The sequence below is a fragment of the Podarcis filfolensis genome (assembly GCF_964270895.1).
Source record: "Podarcis filfolensis genome assembly, chromosome: 17".
NCBI classification, from domain to species: domain Eukaryota; kingdom Metazoa; phylum Chordata; class Lepidosauria; order Squamata; family Lacertidae; genus Podarcis; species Podarcis filfolensis.
Window position 1 is genome coordinate 35,345,508 of NC_139621.1, and position 20,041 is coordinate 35,365,548.

Genomic DNA, 20,041 nt, shown 5'->3' on the forward strand with positions numbered 1-20,041 from the left:
CATCTCATTGGCCCATAACTACAAACCAATCACAGGACAGGATTTCACTCAGATGGTAGTGATAAAAGGCCAGGTTCAGTACTGGTCAGATTAGAGTAGCTGTTGGAGTGGAACAGTGAGGGCTTAGGGGAGCAACTAGGAGAAGAGGTTTGTTTCTGAAGGGAAGTTGGAGATGTAACCGAGGAACTGGTATCGCCAGGGCAAAAAGCTGAAGGTCTGCTAGGAGGAGAGCAAGGTGTTGTGGCTATTGCCAAATGCCAGCTTGTTGTTGTGTACAGCAACCCTAAGAAGACTGAAAGGACCCAAGAGTGAAGGACGTGAGTGCCAAGTTGAAGACCACTTGGAAAAGTCTCTGGGTGTAGTGAGTTGTGTGTTAACCAGAGAGGGAGGGTAATTTGCTAGGGCTTGAATAGAGGAAAAAACTAACCTGGTACACACACACACGTTTTCCAAATTATTTAAATTTAATACAATTTTTAAAATAATTAGGTTTCCCATTCCTGTTACAAACTTAAGTCCAAATGCTTCCTGATGATGCCACTTCATTCTTTTTTAATCACCTTCTTATCCTTCTATTAATTTTAATCCATTTTCATAGCTGGCCTTTTTTGTTTCCTTACAATCAGCACCTTTGTTGTTTCCCAAACATATAAAAATCCATTTTGTGTGTGTAGACCTTCCAACACTCTGTTCCCAGACCTGGTGTGTAGAAAGAGTTTATTGCCATCGTCCTTTGTCCATAACTACATTCTTAATGGTTATATGTGATCCTCAGATAGAGGGTAGTATAGAAATTTAATAAAGGAACAGTAACCCTATTTAAAGTAACTCAATGAAACCACAAGCCTTAGTAAATCCTTTAAATAAACATGACAGCCTATTAAGAATAAGCCTCAATAAGCTTATAATGTCATAGATTTTTTAAAACTTTAAATATACCATGGTATGTTTTGGTCCATACTGCTACAGGAGGAGGATTGGGCTGAGTGGAATTGTAGAAATGGGTCTGTTGCAGTGATAGGGAATCACCCGCCTGCAGCATCCGCACAGAGACCTGCTGTTGTATTGTACTGTGTAGCCAAATACAATTATGGTACATTTCTTTAGGATTTATTTTCACTCTCACACTTTTTATGACCATTAACAGTGGCTGATGAATAATAAAAGAAGGAGCACCAAACTTAAAACAAGGCAAATCAAGGTAGAAAGCAGTGAAATGGAAACACTTCAACTTAGTCAGAGCTTGCAAGGATTCAGCAATTTCCCACAGTGTAAGGCTCCCTGATAGTCAGCTAGCACCCAGTACTAGCCTGGACAAATATTCTGAAGTGCTAGGTAGTCCATGCAAGGGGTGTATGGAGTATTAGGGGAGGGGTAGTATCTCTGGTGGGGGTAACACATCATGCTCCTTCTGGGGTAGTTTGTCCACCTTTGGTCCCCACCCTGCATTTACCTCTCATCTGTGGTTCCTATAAGCTATTAGCATGTGACAGTAGCCAGACCCTAGGAAACATTTTTGACTGGATGGCTAAAGCAGGTGAGGAGTAGCCAAGGGTCTCAAACCCTCAGTGAGTTAGGGACTTCTATGCATGCAAAGACAGGCTCCAGCAGATTGTGTGGAAAAGACCAATAGTGAGTATCGTGGCCAAGAAGGTGGTTTCTGCATGTGCTGTAAAGGGAAATGAGGGGCAGATGGAGAGGAAGCCAATCTAGAAGGATCCTAAACCTCCACTGCTTTGGGGGAGATCATTGGGAAAAGAAAAGGCTAAGGAGTAAACCCTACACAAATCTGCAGTGGAGTCACTAAAATGGTTTGATGTCACCTTGTATACCTCCTTCCAGCAACTCCTGCAGCCAAGCTGCAGCGAAACATTACTCTCCTTTACTTTGGACCACATCAGCAAGGCTGAGGGGGGATTTGTTGTCTGGATAGCCCAGGACCTCCATACACACTGCCCAGGCTTGGACAATAATGTTAATTTTTGAGTCAGGCCTGTTTTTTTAATTCTTCTTGTTGCTTTGTTGGTTCTTTTCCTCCCTCATTCTCATTTTTCAGGAGGGGAAATGTCCCTTAAGGAACACTCCATGATAGCTCATCAGACGAACATGTGAATGGCTGACATTATGTAATGCTTTGACATTTCGCGTTCCCATGGTATTATCCCACTACCACCAATGCAGAATAAGCTGTCAGAGCATGAAATTGGTATTTTTACATATTCTTAATGTACAGATGTCAGTCTGAAAACCATTCACTGGGGTTAAGATTATATTCTTTGTTTCACTCCATTCATATGCGAAAATCTGTTTGAAGGGGTTTTTTTAAGGAGAGACAAACCTTAAAGAATTTAAATTAATAGCTCTATCAAAACAGCACAAGGTAGCTCTAAGGCATGGTGTGATGAAAGCAAGATAGACCATATCACTCCAAGATTGCAACACTCCGTTTAAGCACCTGTGTTTCTGGCACACTTAGCAGAAAGTCAACGAGAGCCAAATGCAAATTGGAAATATAATCAGTGACCTATTTTCTACTGCCAAATTTATCAGCATGTTCCAAATCAAATCTGCTCACAGTTTACAAGTGTGTTATTCTATGTTGATTGCCATGAAAGAATGCTGTAACCTTAGGGGAGGATTAGTATTTCTAAAAATAAAGTAGCACCAGGGGACGGTGGGGTAGTGGGAAAGGAGTAAGAAAATGCTCAATCTAATGATCCTAGTTGTTGAGATGCTACCACAGGCTCCAGTACCTTGCCCAGAAATGGTGCATTCCTCACAATTAGTAAATGACAACAAGACCCACCAAAAGTCAATAAAAGTATATGATGTTATCATTCCTGCATTCATTTATTGATTTTTATTACATTTCTATACAGCCCTTTATCCAAAGATCACATGGTGGTTTACAATATAAAAATACAAAAATACATAACATAGTAACAAGCAAAAACTATATTCCCCATCCAATATAAATACACATTTTAGAAGGTCATATACTGTTTAATTAGCCAAAACCCTGGAATAAGAAGAACGTTTTTGCCTGGCACATAAAGATGTGTAATGAAGGTGACAGGCGAACCTCCTTGGGGAAAGCATTCCACAAGCAGGGAGCCACTGCAGAAAAAGCCCGCTCTCATGTTGCCACCCTCTAGACATCTCGTAGACGCACATGAAGAAGGGCCTCAGATTATGATTGCAGGGTCCAGGTCAGTGGAAATGGGGAGAGGCAGACCTTCAGGTATTGCAGTCCTGAGCCATTTAAAGCTAGGGCAACCCAGTTAGATGGGAGGGGTACAAATAATAAAATGATTATTAATATTTATAGGTCAAAACCATCCCTTCATACTCTATGATGGTTTCTGTTTGGGCAGCAAAAGACCTTGCATCTGCCCTAAAGATTAGATTTGCTCTTTTGCTGTTTTTTATGTTTAAAACACAGTATGCTTGAAGTGCAGTCAGGGAGCCCCTGACTGGCACTGTGGACAGCTTGCTGACAACCTCCTGATCAAGAGCTACTGAAAGGCTGGAGTCAGGGAAACCCAAGTGGCTTCTGCTGCACCTGCATTCCAAGAAAGATCAGGACCAAGGCGGGGAGGGGGGGATAATTCCTCCTGCAGTGGGGAGCTCCCACTGAGGATGCAATTCTTGGAATTATCCCTGTTCTGATTGTATCATGTTGACCAACGTTAAGTGACTGTGCCGGAAAGACCACCACATTTTTAACTTCTCTTGCTTGTTGCAAATTGTCACCACTTTGCTACCTTCTCCTTTCCCCTAGATGTGTGACTTGCTTTTTTGAATGACCCCTTAGCGGAGGATTTTGTTAACATGCTTGCACTTGGGGGCTCTGGAGACTTCTACTTGGATCAACAAGAAACATTGATTCTAACATGTTCCAGAGGATTTGTGACATTCTCAGCATGTGTGAAACTCAAATCACCCCCCACAGGCCCACCGTCTGATGACATGTGGAAAGCTTTCCTCGCTATTTGTCCTTGGAAATGTGTAAGTACAGAAGTTAATCCTTCTTGGGATAAATCTCATTTATGTGTTTGTCTCCTCGGCAAGGTTTATCCTACTTCATTAAGTTTTGGCATCTCAAAGGGCAACAGCTGCACCGTCACACTGCCACCGCTTTAAGAACCTCCATTCATGATAATGTTTAATGCAAACTTATTCCTCTTGCCAACTGCAGGGACATTAAAGCAGATTTTCCTTATCTTATTACTATTTGCTTTTTAAAGTATTTTGATTTTAAACAAAGATACTGTACAGGATCTTCAGCTGGTATACCTTGGCATAGCTCCAGTAAATTAAGCATTGCTCCTTCCCTCCAACTCAGCTGGGTATCTGACCCAATTTGGAAGAGAGTGGTGGTTTAAAAGGGCAGGAAAGCTTGACTCAGTACTTGTTTATATGTGACAATAAGGACTGGGATTTCGTCTGTAGCACACTGTTTAGAAGGAATTTACTGGGCACAGCCTGTCATCAGTGCTGGAGCAGGTGCTCAGGCAAGATGCCATCGGTGGCCACCCTTTCTGAGTAGCTCCACCTCCTCAGGGGCAGACTTTGGTAATCTTTCATAATATGGCACCCTGTGCGAGGCCAAAAACTTCTCCATCTCCTCAGTATGGCCACTGCTTACTTGCTCATGTGGGCTATTTACAATGCACTCAAACCAACAAGACGTGTTCACTAGAAAAGCACACACAGAGGAAGTTGGCAGTCCTACCTGTGAGAGCCACTCCCGTTGTGTACTGCCAGGTAAGCGGGGTCCATGCTCTAAAAGCTGGTTATGTTCCTGGCCTGCTCTCTCTTTTCTCTGCTTCTTGATATTCAAATACTCATCTCTTCTCTTTGCTCATCCATAACTAAGGATGTAGGCCAGCTCAGATTCCATTTTAATCTAAAGTACAATATATGTCTGCAACTACTTTTAGTCACCACTCAAGACTGCTTCTGTGAAACTGAATGAGTAAATTTTTCCATACTTATAAGAAGACTGTTTTGCGTGTTTATTGTTTTTCAGGGAGAAAAGGTAAATTACCAGGAAATGTAGTCTGCTTTAAAGCATCCTGGATTACTTAACTAAAAGGCTAAAGCTAGTTTATCAACAGCTTCCTTATTTTGATCTGCAAAAGGCCATATGCTGAACTCACAAACATGAGTGAGGAATCATAATATCTAACTAATATATCATTTCCTGGTTTTAATACATCCCTACAACTCAGAGACAGCAAAGAAGAGGAGCAGCAGGGCCAGGAGGTTCTGTGGTTTAACAGTGGGTGACTTTGCAGCGAGGGGCCTTGGCAGGTTTCCATCAGTGCACTCTCCTGACATTGGCCCTGCTTGCTGTGACTTATTTCAGCTGTTGCTCTAAGACAATGTGTTGTGGTCAGTGTGGTGTAGCGGTTAGGCCGGGCATCGGACTAGGACTTGGGTACACCAGGGTTCAAATTCCCCACTTGGCCATGAAGCTCACTGGGTTACCTTGGGCCAGTAACTGCCTCTCATCCAAACCTATCTTACAGGGTTGTTGTTGTTGGGATTAAATGAGAAAGGCAAGACCTGCTTTACATTTGCAACAAAATTGCTCACCACCTGCTCTCGGCATCTATTTTTATCTTCTGGCCTTGCCATGTTGTGTGTCCTTAAATGACATGTCATTTGTGTTTTGTTTTGACATCCGTATTGTGGGATGCTAGGGCACTTTGTGGTGATTAAACCTCTGGAAGAGATTTGGCTCAGTTCTCTGCTTGTGACACAAATGCTGGCTAGGCAGAAGGGTCCGTGATAGTTGTAGGTGCAACCTACCTGCCTTGTGCCAAAGGGGCTCGCCAGTGAGATAAGCCTCTGGCAGTAGATTGGATGGTCTGATAGGACCAGTAGATAGGAAGTCCAGGTAGGCAGAAGATCCTAGAAAAAGAGGGGTGAATGAAACAGGGTCTATGAAAGCAAGCTTGAAAGGTGGTGTGCTCTTAAAGAAGACTGGCATGAAGGTGAGGCATTTGAAAGGAAGCTAGGAGAGATTTAGGCAAAGCAAGAAGGGCTAACATTGACTCATTCTGTTGAAATAATTAACTATGTATTTGGCATATAGGACTTTAACAATTAAAACATAGGTGGCTAACATTAGCGGCCCTCATTGAGCAAATCTGTCTTCATATGTAGCAGATTGTACTTAATCTCCAAAACATCATATGTAAATACCTTTTCAACATATTGCGATATTTACAATGAAAGAGCTGTTCATTAAAACACATTTACTCTGGATAACCTGACACAAAAGAAATTATCTTGTTTACAGTGGAATCCTGACAAAAATACATGCAGAAAAGAGAGGCAAACACATCTGAATCTGGATTGCTTAGTGGAACACTGGTTTGCTGCCACATCCAATTTTTCTCATTAGAACTTGTTTTATTTGAACATGACTCAGTACCCCGTGTAAAATGTGAAGTTGTTAATCGTATTACTATATGGAAAACAAATTAATTATGCATGATATTGCAAATGGGCTGTTAGTTTGACACCGGAAAGATTAAACAAATGCAGGCATTGCTTCAAATGGTATCTGATATACATATAAGGCCCTCTTTAAGATCATTTGTAATTTTCATGTAGGAAGAATTTATCTGAAGCCTTTTCTTGTATCTTCTAAAGAAATTTCAAATTAACATTTTGAAGGTTAGATTAACAGCTACATTGTGTGTGTCCGGTCACAGGAAATTAAGGTTATTAGTTATTGTTTTTTTGTTTTTTTTAAAGATGGTATTAGACCTTACTGTGAATGAATTTGAATTCTAAGTTTCTCCTCCGTTCATTTAAGGGAGGCAGCAATTTCTGCCACCTTCTCCTTCATCCGAAGCCCTCTTCCACACCCAGTGTTTGAAACTCCCATTGTCCTAAGTGCATTTTGCGACAGGGAATTTCATTAGCGCGAGTAGTTTCTGAGCTCTGGGTGCAATACTGGAGCAGAGAACTTCAGGGATTCCTGCTGCAGGACTGAAGTTCCAGGTAGAGACTTTATTGTTTGGACAATGTCAGACAAGCCCTGGGAAGAAGGGCCTGGAACCAGTGAACTCTTATTAGTTGACTGGCAAGCACTTCAAGGTGTCGCCAAGGACTTACAGATCCCAGTTACTATTTCCATACACACCCCTCTTTGGATTTGCTTATACATTCAGGTGCTTATTCTGTACAGTTAAGTTTTAGTGCAGTTGCTGGAACCCAGTGTGATTGGGAAGAGGTTGCCAGCCCTGAAGTGCCTTCAGCACTTGCCTCAAGTCTGAGTTACACAGACATTCAACTGACTTGCACAATTATTACACAAAGATCCCAAGACTCATGGAGTATTCTGCTCACAAGGCTGCACTTTCATTTTTACTGCTCCACACTTAGCTACTTCTGCAGACCTACTCCACTCCAAACAATCTATTCATTGAACCTCTTGGAACTTAGTATTTAAGAGGTAAGGGGTTGATTCTGTGTATATAAATTTGCAAAAGAACGATGGGTTTAAGGTTTTTCTCTCAACTCTGTATGTTTATTTTATAACATTTTTGCTGTGAAGAAAACACATGTTATCTCTGTAGACACAAATTCACACTTTTGAGAACTGCAAGAACAAGCATCTGTGATATCTCGTTAGAAAAACTGCCCCACATGATCTTACAGAAACCTCTGGAAAGGCATGACATTGTGAATGGATTAATGGAGTTCATTTAAACACTGCATATAAAGCCTCATGCTACATAATTAAAAACAAATCCTTATTTCATGATGAATAGACTTTGGACTATAATGCAACTTAAATAGAAAACTATCTTTAGAAAGATGTTTCCTCCAAAAGCATTTTTTTAAAAAAATCCGATTTAAATTTTAAAAATCCGATTTTTTTCTTTTTAAAAAAATCATTGATTTTTATCCACCCTGACCCCACCCCTCTTGCTGATGTGGTCCAAAGCAAAGCAGAGCAATAGGCTTGGCACCAGCTTGGCTGCAGGATTTGCTGGAAGGAGGCGTACAAGGTGCCATCCCATTGTTTTAGGGACTCCGCCTCTGGATTTGTGTAGACTAATCCCATCTGCCCCTCACTTCCTTCTACAGCACATGCAGAAACCACTATTGCTCAATCCAACAGAGTCTGTCTTCGCATGCAGGGGAAGTCCCTCACTGAGGGTTTGAGACCCATCAATGTGGTCGTTCCAGCACCTCTGTAGTGTTGTGTCACGGCATTCTGTTTTTGCACGATGGAGTCTGGGTATATCTCCCTTAAAAAGCTCAACAAGTTCTGGCACTTCTTTTTCTAGAAAAAAAAGCCCTGACTGCTGAAGAACCAGCCTCATATAACCAACATGCTTAAGTCTAATTAATGCTTTCTTTCTCTTTCTCCAAAACTGTATTAGGCATTACAGATATAGACCATCTTAAAACATCCATATACAATTTGTGTGTGTGTGTGTGTGTGTGTGTGTGTGCGCGTGCGTGCGTGCGCACGCACACACACACACACACAAAGAAACAGCCATATAAGATACATTGTAACAGAAATTTTCATTGGAGTGTCTTCCCGCTAAACCATGCCATTGACCACTCTAAGAGATACTATTGACAGAAACTCAGCCACCCTTGCAGTTATCTCCAAGTTAATACCAGACAGGTAGAATCTGATATTTTCATTGTGCCATGATGTTAAACTACCCAAAAAAGGGGATAACACACATTTGTGTAGCTGGTTGTACAGTGGACAGTAGAAAATAATACGTTCTACAGTGTCCGGCCATTCAAATAATATCCGCAATGTCTATTATTTCTATGGATATTTAAATATCTGCCCTTACAAAAGTTGAGGGGGAAATATTCAACTGGGCTAACATAAATGTCCTACATTGGGCTGGAATTATTAACTTTGAGATATAAGTGAGCCTGTTATTGGTTGTATTTAAACCATAGAACTCGTGCGAGATTATTTTATTTACAGTTGACTCAATGTTTTGTTTTTCGATATCCTTTAATCTAATTTGGATATTGCGATAAACAGAATTATACAATAATTCTAAGTCAGCACCAATAGATCTAATTTTGCTGGGTATGAGTTGGAGCCATCTGGGTTTTTAGGAGTCCTTAAGTAAATCGGAAAGTAGACTTGAAGGTTGGGAATGAAAATGGCAACACAGCCAGTATTTTATAGTGCTAGTCCATGCCCAGTATTCAGTCATGTGTACACCTAATTCTACCATGGAGTAAGCTGTCCTGCCAGGTTTGGTAAGGTCACCTCCCCTTACTTTGAAAGGAAATGGGTAATCAAGCCAGTTCAACACCCCCGTGTACTTGAGAAGCTCAGCATGTGAAGAGATTTGAGCTGGTTCTCAGAAGCCACTTTTCTATACCATTGACATCTATACAAGTGCTCACCCATCATAAGCATGTAAGAAGACTTGCATTGCAGACAAAAGGTTCACCTCATCTAGCACCTTGTTTCCAATAGCAGTTAGCCAGATGCTTCTGGAAGCGCACAAGACCAGAGCTTAAAGATGATGACAATTGTATATTACTACCACTACAAACTGGATCTAGTATTCAAAGCCAATACAATATTGGTGTCCCTAAATCTAAATTGCTTCATTTCAGTTTTGGCAGGGCCAGGGGATATATCCCCTTTTTATTACATTCCTATCTGGCATGGTTGTGTCCTATTTGCCATATTATTTTACAGGTTTGCTTGAGTTCAGAGTTTGCTGGAGAAAGCAAGACTCATAACAGTTTATTAAGAAGCCAGCATGATCTTTTTCACCTCTTCTGAATATGTTTGTTTCACAGCAATTATGACTGTATATTGAGCCAACAGGGGAAGAGTTAGGAAATTGCTCTATTTTAATTTGAATTTTATTGATTTCAAAATTTAACTAAAAACAAAAAAGGTTTCAATTACAGAATAATCTTTTTTATATTTCACAGTTAGTAATTTTCATACAGCTGTATAATGGGGCTAAAGAGGATCTGGAATTAATGAAATTGATTTTTGTTAAGTGTCGCTTCACTACATTATTCTTAAAGTCTTTGATTAACTGGAATTCAAAAAAAATTATGCGTGATATTTCCCTTCCAATCATTTGGCAGTAAACATGCATGCAGATTTGTATGAGCACACATAAAACAGACAATCACATGAGCAAATCAATATAAACCAAAAGGATTTGAAAAGACTGAAAATGATGCAATATAGCAAAACAAGATCTTGGTATAAATGCATTCTTGAAATCACACAGGGACCTATCACATCATGCGAATAAAACAAAAAAGAAATATTCTAATTCTAGGTGAAACCATTGCTCAGTGACCTACCATCAACCCTGCCATCTTCTTTGCCAAGGTCTAATTTGCCTTCTAGCAACAGTGTGGTTAATCACTTGGCTTCATGACAATAAAAAAAATATTTAATACATTTGAATGTGTCAGTCACAGTTTGGCTGAGTATTCAGCTGTGCAGCACAAAGCCCCTTCTGACATTATGCTATAACACTGAGAAGTGAAAGACCCAAACCTTGGCTGTTTGGATTGAAAATATAGAAGTCTTTCCTTTTTATCAATATATACATTTTTCTTAAATTTTAAGGAATAGCAAAGTTTCCATGCTAAAATTAAACTGCTACAAAAAAATTAGTATTTTGCCCTTAGGTATACATATATGGAGAACTACTAATCATTTGATAAAATGCCTTACTAAAGTTGTAAACCTAATCTGTCTATTCAGAAGTAAATCCCATTGAATTCAATGGTCTTACTCCTAGGTAAATTGGATTAGGATTACAGCCCAAATCAGCTTTTGTGTTCATTTTAATGAACCATTTATGTTTTTCAAAAAAGAAAAAAATTCTGTGTGAAACAAGAATCCCCACTGTATGATATCTGAGTCCAGGTGTGGTTTAGTCCCTCACTACCACAAACATTATGGAAATTTCAATTTTAATTTGAAGAGGTTAAGTTTCTACTTCTAGTTATTGCACAGAAACATTTGGAATACATGGCTGTAACATGTGCTGTAAGAGTCATAAGATGAATGAGCAAAGGGGGGGGAATGCCTTTTTTATTTTTTCAGAATTTTAAAGACGATAGCCTTTGAAGTTCATAACCACTCCTAGGATAACCTATTAGCCATGATATCTTTTTTAAAATGTTCAGAGATATATACTGATGTATACTTGAGATTACAGTAGGAAGTCATTTGATTGACTGCTTCTTCAGATAAACATAACAAAACTCATTGCCTATAGAAAACTGACATGTCAGGCAAAAGGTTAGGCTAGTACCATTTCCCCTACCATCCCAGTTTTCTAGGTGGATGGATATTTTTATTTTTTTGTTGAAAAGGTATTGAGTCATGCAAGCCATCAGCTTCAGTTTGAAGTAGTACAGCCTAGAGACAGGTTTGCCATCTCAGTTAGAAATTACTCTGTACTTTCTTCAGTATTTTGAAAAGGTGCCACATTGAGGTTCTGGTGATCTACAAATACATTCAAATAGATCAATCAATTTTAATCAATTGAAAGGCAGGAAATTAATCAGCTAAAAGTCCTTTAGTCTAGAGCAGCTTTAACAGTAAATATGGGTTTATACACAAATGATACTGCAAATAACTTAGATTTTGTTTGTATTTCTTCTTTCCAGGTGCTTTTCTTTTGCTAGCATTTTCACTTTGATCAATACAGCAAAACTACTCCTTAATCAAAACTCTATTTTCTTCATGAGTATTTTCCACTTTGCCTGCCGTTGTCTGAAGCAGGCTGTTTGGAGATTTGGCTTCATATCGTTCAATCTTTTTTTTCCCCCATGAAGCAAAGGAATTCATTTTTACCTTTTCAGAGTGATAATAGTCGATGGAACAAAAGTTCAAGTGCAGAATGTTCTTGAGCTGAAATCTTTCATTTCTGCTTCCTCTTGTTGTTGCATTGATCTTGGAAATGGAAAAGGGATTCGTTGTTCGGTCATACCCCAGGTCTCCCTAGGAAAAAAAAACCCATCAAGAAATACCCTCAACAGTGTGTTTGAATTTATGGGCATTATTTGTGACAAGGATGGCTCCATTGTTTCAAAATACGGTAGCTGAAGAAACAATACTTGCAATAGCTTTAGTTGTCTGTGTGTATTTGGGGAAACGGGAGAAGCAATAGATGAAACGTGTGACACAAAGCTAGGAAATATGCTATTTTTAAATATATATTACAATTTTGAACCATATTTATGTGTAATCCAACAATGTAGCCATCAACAATGGGGAAGATGAAAGGATACGGACATTCAAACACTCTGCTTGTATTTTGAAATCTTTCCTTTTATCTCAGTCTGAAAACAAATGAAAATTCCACCCTTGTACCCACTGTGTTGGCAGCCAAATGAACAAGCAGTTCTGAAGGGTGGTGTGCTGATTTGCATCTTTCCATTTTACTGCAGGGGAAGGTGGAATTTTTGACTCATAATCCCCTCAATATGAATAACTAATCAACTTTAACACACATGGTATCCAAAGAGGAAGTGTGCCAGAATGGACTGTATCCAAATTGTCGTATTTTAATTGGGTTCATGAAACCACAAGAAACACAGCATTTGGCTAAAAGTCAACACAGTTAAGTTTGTCTGCATTCTCAGATTATCTGTTAGTTTCTATATGAAAAGGTGATCCCAAAGCAGTTAGCTTAGCTGTCTTTGAGGTGGAACACTATTTGCATCTTATCTGAGCAGATGAATATCCTGCACCCCATGGGGTGCTGCAAGCCTTTTTCCAAGGGACATAAAGTGGTTTTGTTCTCTGAGCTGATCCACTTTATGCAGGATAGCAACAGGCTCTGTTTCTTAGAGGATATCAGGACTAAAGCATAGGGTCGCCAACTTTTTACAGGCTCATGCCCTCTGGTCACAGTAGTCCATAGTCTGGTAATCTCTGGATTAGATTACTGTAATCATCATGGGGCTGCCCTTGAAGATGTTTTAGTGACTGTAGCTGATGCAAAATACAGCAGCCAGGGTGTTGACTGATACGGTTGTCAGAACCATGTAACAACAATTCTAAACAGTTTACATTGCTGCTTATTTGCTACCAAGCCCAGTTCAAGGTTTTAATGCTTATGTACAAAGTCCTGAATGCCTTAGGACCCAGTTATCTGAAGGAGCAATACCCAGGCTTAATGATCTGCCAGGGATGTCCCTTTTGTTATCCCATACAGAGCAAAGTCCAATGTGCTTTTTGCTTGAGATGGGGTCTTCTTGTTGGTGGCACCCTGGCTGCAGAATGATTTTCCCTTGATGTGTGACTGATACCAGCAGTGTTTAGCTTTTGGCACCAGCTGTAAACCTTTCATTTCCTCCAGGCATAAGTAGGGATAGGGGTTGAGATATTGAGCCACTTGGCATTGCTATAGGGAGCAGATGATATTATAGGATGGTTTTAGCCATTTTTATTCTATGTTTTTGTATTATTTTTATGTGATCCACCCTGAGGATGCTTGCAGTTTAGGGCAGGATATAATTTTATTAATAAGAAAGACAGAGACTAAGTGTCTTGAACCTCTGGCCTACCTGGCAGCAAGTCAGTATGTCAAGTTCAAAGTCTGGATGTCAAGTCAGACAAGCAAAATCCAAAGGTCAGGAAACACAGTCCAGGGTCAAGCCAAGTAGCCAAGTCTGAATTCCAGCAGTCAAAATACAGTCCAGAGTCAAACCCAAAGCACAGTCCCATAGATGTCCAGGAGCATCCAAGCCAAAGTCTAGTGTGGTGTAGTGGTTAAGAGTGCTGGACTCGTAATGTGGTGAACCGGGTTCGATTCCCCGCTCCTCCACATGCAGCTGCTGGGTGACCTTGGGCTAGTCACACTTCTCTGAAGTCTCTCAGCCTCATTCACATCACAGAGTGTTTGTTGTGAGGGAGGAAGGGAAAGGAGATTGTTAGCTGCTTTGAGACTCCTTAGGGTAGTGATAAAGCGGGATATCAAATCCAAACTCTTCTTCTTCATCATCCACAATGGGCAGTTGAACAGACATAGCACCTCAGCTCTGGTCCCCTTTTGTACTTTGCATGCTGATTGCAGCATCTGTGCTTGATGAGGCATGTGACCCTCACCTGTTCCAAGCCTACTCCAGCTGAAGAATCACATCCCTCCTTCCATAGCTAGCAACCCCCAACTAGTCAGCTAGGGAGCTGGGCTATGAGCCCTTGCCTGCCTTAGCCTCCTAGAGCACCACACCCACTGCTCCCTACACCTCAGAGCACGCCATGTTTGTGGGGATAGGAGCTCCTCTGGCTCTGGGTTCTGTGGCTCTGGTTCCTGTGCTTTGACCTTCAACTCCTCACCATCCTCCATCACCCTGTGAGTACTTCCTTCCCCATTCCCTGCTTGCCCCAGTGTGTCCCAGTCCTGACTACACTCCTTGCCAGGATCCCCTTCCTCCTCCCTGTAGTCCTGCAGTTCATGACACACAGGCAGCAATCCTAACCCCACTTACCCTAGAGCAGGCATGTTCAAAGTTCATTTCGGGGGTCGCTAGTCGGTTTAATTCGGCCCCTGTGGCAGTATATTTCCTGAGTTAAATTTACAGAAAAAGCTCAGCAACTTCAATCAACAACTTTGGTTGGTCGCCACGCATCAAATCTGGCCCTCTTCGGAAAAGGTTCAGGCACCCCTGCCCTAGAGGAAGCCCCATTATATTCAGTAGGATTTACTACTGACTAGACATGGTTAGGATTGCATCATAATAAATACTTTTATTCCAGTTACCCACATAACTGTGCTTCTGCTGCAGCTTAAATTGACTTCCAGGTCAGGCCAGGCAGCCAAAGGCATTGTCTAAAAAAGGTTATTTCACAAGTTCTTGGCAATATTGCCATCTCCTGCATTCAGTATAATTTGGCAAGGAATAGCCCCAGCTGCAATCCTACGTAACCTGCAAAAGTTAGATTCTGTTATTAATTGTGTAATTGTACTAGTTTATGGGTTAACAACTGCACATCTGTTAATTAAGGAAGCATTTTGGAAGCATAGTGTTATATATTTGTACAGTGAGGCCTCAAGTAATTCTGTTGATTTTTGGCCTTTCTCAACTGGCTTGGTTCTCATTATATTCCCTGGACTTGACTAAAAGGGATGCCTGCCGTAGTACTGGGTCTGGTCACTTGTATCTCATTATTCAAGATTCACACTGGGATACCTACCTGCAACAGTGTAATCACACACACACACACACACACACACACACACACACACACCCTTACAGCTTCAACAGAGTTATCATGAGTTAGGATATCAGGCATTTTCAGTGGTCAGGATGCAGTGTCCATTACCAATCTACCATTTGCCTGTTGTAATACGGCAAATCTTAGGATCAAGCTGTGCATACAGCTAGCTGAACATGCAGAAGTGTAAGAGATGAGCAGGCAGCAAAATATATTTGATATATTAAAGGCAATTACTACATTTTGCCTTTTCTTTTACATTTAAAAAATGAAGAGAGGAAGCAGAGACCAAGTATGGTGGCAGTGACCAGTATTGTCTGGATTTATAAAGCTTGGTCAGTTTACCTTGACCAGCCAAAGCCTCCATCTTCCATACTTGGTAGCAACCATTGGATTAGGTTGCAGCAGAGGGAGAGATGGGAAGCAGAGTTACTCTATCAGATCAGCTGAGAGACCAGCTCTGTTTGACACCTCTGTCTGTCCCTGAACAATTTCCATTCCAGCTAGTCATTTCAAGAGCTGCTATTTCACTTTAAGAAGCGGTGTCTGAGTTTGCTTGTTCTCTTCTATTTTGCCTTTGAAACTGTGTCCTTTAGATTGTAAGCCTGCATACAGGGATTGTCTTGTCTTGACTGATTGCATATAACCTGCTCTGGGAGCCCTTTTGGCGGCTGAATGTGGTATAAATGCAAGGAAAAAGGTATTTAGTGGTCAAGAAGAGTCCTGCTGGAGGAGGCCAAAGGTAAATCTAGCCCAGCATCGAGTTCTTGCAGTACCCAGTTAGATGCCCATGCTAAGCCCACAAATCAAACCTAAGCATAACAGCACTCTCCTCACTTGTGATTCCCACCAACTGGTTTTCAAAGGTGCATTACCTCCAATAGTGGAGGCTGAACACAGACATTGTGAATAGTAGCCACTGGTAGCCTTAGTTATCGATATATCTTCCAGTTTGAAGTTCATATTTCATAATTTTTGACCTGGCAATATATTGCAAATCACGATGTGTGTGTGTGTGTGTGTGTGTGTGTGTGTGTGTGTGTGTGTGTTATGCAGAAATCATGATGCGGGAAAAACCGTGAAGCCGGATGTCAGGGAACTGCCATCGGAGCTAGAGGCGGAGGCAAGGCTCCAAAGCGATGCTGGAGAAGGGCCCAGCAGGGAGAGAGGCAGCTCATCGGCTGGGGAAGGAAATCAGTGTGACACCAGGGAGAAAGGGGGGCAGAAGGGGGAATCAGCAAGAGGGCTCCAGGACTCCTCGCTGGAGACCAGCGGGGAGAGCACGGGTCCTCCGCTGCCCACACCCACCCTGCGCAGAAGACTTCCGCGCAGGGAGAGTAGGCGGAGACTTGGCGTCAAAGAACTTCTATGCTGGAAGAGGTTCAAGAAACGCCCACTGATGGATTCTGCTAGCGACTGAAACAGCCACGAAGTGAAGGGCTGTCCAGACAGAAAAGGTTTAACCAGGCAACCTAGCCAGGAGTGGCGGCAACTTACGCACGAGCAACCCCTATTACCATTACACCAGCCAATACCTTTACATAACTCAATCCTTATTTCAGACTGTCAGGCTTCAGGGAATCTGATCCCTCCCATGGTGGGCAGCCAAGAAGCAGATAATAAGAAGAGTTCTTACCAAGTCCTTTATTCAGTATTCACAGAGAGAGGCTTTAAAAAGTGCCTTGCCATCCCAGTAATGGCATTGCTCTGAATAAAGTTCCGCCCCCTCCATCTCTTCTATCGTATGTCATCCCTGCGCTGGCTGATCTGTGCTTTCTGCCTCTGAGCTTTCTGTTGTACGACTCTCAATGCACGCTGGGTCAGGAATGCTTTCTAATGATAATGTGTCAGCCAGCTGCTCTGGCTCTGCTGTTCCCCCCTCCTCTTCCATTATCTTTTTTTTTTTTTTTTTTTTTTTTTTAAATAATATTTATTGAAGTTTCCAAAATACAGAAAGAGAAGAAAAGAAATTATGAAGATACATTCAGAACCTTATTTTCAAACATCCACTTTCTGGGACTCCCCCCTTCCCCCACCCCTACCGTATTCCCCTTTCATGTTGTTGTTTCCACAAGTTCTATTTCTGATTTAAAGCACAATTTATATACCCCATTGTTCAAATTTAAATTTATACAAACCTTATGCAACACCCTTGATAAAAAAAAAGCAAAAGATCTCTCCCCATAGCCCACCCCCTTTTCTTTCCACAATGTCCCCCTTTTTTCCCATTAAAGTAAAAGCACACAGAATAAAAGTATAAAAAAATAAAAAATATATTAGAAAAAAGAAAACCAATTCAGAAAATAGTTGCAAGCCTTTGGATTCTAATTCTCCCTCCCCTTCCCCGGTTTAATTTCCCTTATCCTCCGATCTATGTTTCCAGCCTGGAAATCTTAAGTCCATCAATCCCATTTTTCCCCCAACTCCTTGCAGAATTATTTCCCATTTTTAGGATTACTTTTTTTAAAAATTAATTCCTAAATCTTTAAAAATGTCAAATTATAAAATTCCCCCCGTTGTTCTTTCAAGGTTATAGTCCAGCTTCCTCTTGTTCCGCTGCTAAAACTTTCTTATTCAGAAGTTTAGTAACTCTACATGGGTTGTTGTTATTCAGGAACAAAAACTTGCGTTCAGTCCCTTCCTTCTTCAGTAAGGTATTCTGTTGTCTCCTTTTAGTCTAAACACCCTGTAGACGAGATTCAGTTTCAGTTTTGCAGCTTTCCCAGGAGATAACCAGTTCTGTGAAATTCCGAAGTGTTGTATTTTTCCCGGCTTACGCCCATCTTTGTAATGTCCCGAAGCTCCTCTAGGGGGGTTGTTGTAACTTTGTTTCCAAAAATCCGATTGTTCTCCGTATTTTCGCCATTTTGTATTCAAGTCTTAACAAATTATATCAAGTTGTAACAAATTTGACCAGCAAGGTCCTTGTAATAAAATCCTCTTTAAAATTCCGACTTTGACAGCTACTTTGACAGCTGTCAAAATCACCGGCTCTTTTCACCAGGCTCACTCCTCAATCGCCCCGGTTCCCAGGGAGGGGGGTGCATTTTCCTTCTCCTTCAATTCTTCCTCCAGCACAATTCTTGTACTTTCCCATCATGGAATTCTTGATTTTAGCAAAGATACCGTTCTTTTTGGGCCTTGGCTTCCCAATCCTTGTTTTAAAATGTCTACAATAGGGAGGGGGACTGACTTCCTTTTTAGATCCCCCCCCGCTCGTCTCAAATCCCAAAAATTTTTCTTCTTTTAAACCCGATTTCCAATTTACTCACGGGTTGTTGTTAAAAGTCCAAATTCTCAATGGAAGAAGTCAGCGCTCTCCGCCGGATGGCATGCGGCTTCGCTCGGCAGGGATGGCAGAGGACTCAAAGCACCACGCTTCTCCCCGGCACCCGATCCGTAGCCTTTAAAAAGGCTCCTTCACGAGTCGGGAGGGCGCTAGCGGTGCTAGCCGAGTCTCCAAGTCCACGGCCCCCGTGGCCGTGGTTTCTAAGGGTCCCCGCATCGCCGGTGCGGTAAAACCCAGCCCCTGCCGAGCCGGCTCCCTCCGGAGCTCGGAGGGAGTCCGCCATTCGGCGATGGCGCCAACCCGGAAGTCCCCTCCTCTTCCATTATCTCCCAGCTTTTCCCCTCTTCTGCCTCAGAGTCAAGACCTTCTGCAAATCACCGTTGTAAATCTATACTGCCCTCCTCTTCTCGGGAAGGTTCAGGAGAAGGGGGTGCTGTCTCCTCCATTCCTCCTCCTGTGTCCAGTCCCTGACATCGTGATATATAGGTATATCCTGATGTTGAAAACCAGATATCGCCCAGCCCTCCTCCATGGATTTGCCTAATCCATTTTAAAGTCCTCCAAGTAGGCGTCCATTATTACATTTTGTGGAAGCAAATTCCATAGTTTTAACTATGTGCTGTCTAAATAACTGTTTCCCTTAGTCTCTCCTGAATCTTTCAACATTCCAGTTAACTGGATGGCACCAATGGTAACGAAGAATAAAAAGTTTTCTCTATCTACTTTGATAACTGCACCCAGGGCAAGTCTCCATGGAATCTTCCCTTAAAGCCGGAAGTGCAGCCAGGAGTACCTGGAATTATTTTACAATCTTGGCAGGCACTAGGCCTGTTGGCAGACCAATACTGCATTACAAAGATGTCTGCAGACATGACATGGAGGCTGGCAACATCAACCCTGCCATATGGGAATTCCTTGCAGATGATTGCAGTGCTTGGAGACAGACAGACAGACAGACAGACAGACAGACAGACAGACAGGTTGTGTATCTACAGCAGTGACCAGAGGAGGAATGACTGCTGGGAGGAATGCAGAGAGAAAAATGCCATGGTGCAGTTGTAGCACCAAAACCCAGACACCGTCATTTGCCCCACCTGCAATAAAACATGCATTTTGTGTACTGGTCTCTACAGCCACAGCAGGCGATGTAACTCTTCAATGGTTTAACTCATGGGTAGGCAAACTAAGGCCCAGGGGCCAGATCTGCCCAATCGCCTTCTAAATCCGGCACGCGGACGGTCCAGGAATCAGCGTGTTTTTACATGAGTAGAATGTGTCCTTTTATTTAAAATGCATCTCTGGGTTATTTGTGGGGCATAGGAATTCGTCCCCCCCCCCAAAAAAAAAATATAGTCCAGCCCCCCATAAGGTCTGAGGGACAGTGGACCGGCCCCCTGCTGGAAATGTCTGCTGACCCCTGATTCAGCCCCGAAGGCACACACTTCCATTGTCTCTTGAGACAGACAGATGCCAACAACAACAACATATTGGGCAAGAATAGTTACGTTCTTCCCTTGCATGGA

General features: G+C 41.8%; 1 protein-coding gene across 1 annotated transcript in view; it reads left to right on the forward strand.

The window, feature by feature from the left end:
• Positions 1–20,041, forward strand: part of PAX5 (paired box 5) — a 265,758-nt gene continuing 245,717 nt past the window's right edge. Inside the window, exons 1-2 of the mRNA XM_083593706.1 lie at positions 1–317; positions 3,782–4,008. The gene's annotated coding sequence lies outside the window, so the exon portion shown is untranslated. The remainder of the gene's footprint in view (positions 318–3,781; positions 4,009–20,041) is intronic.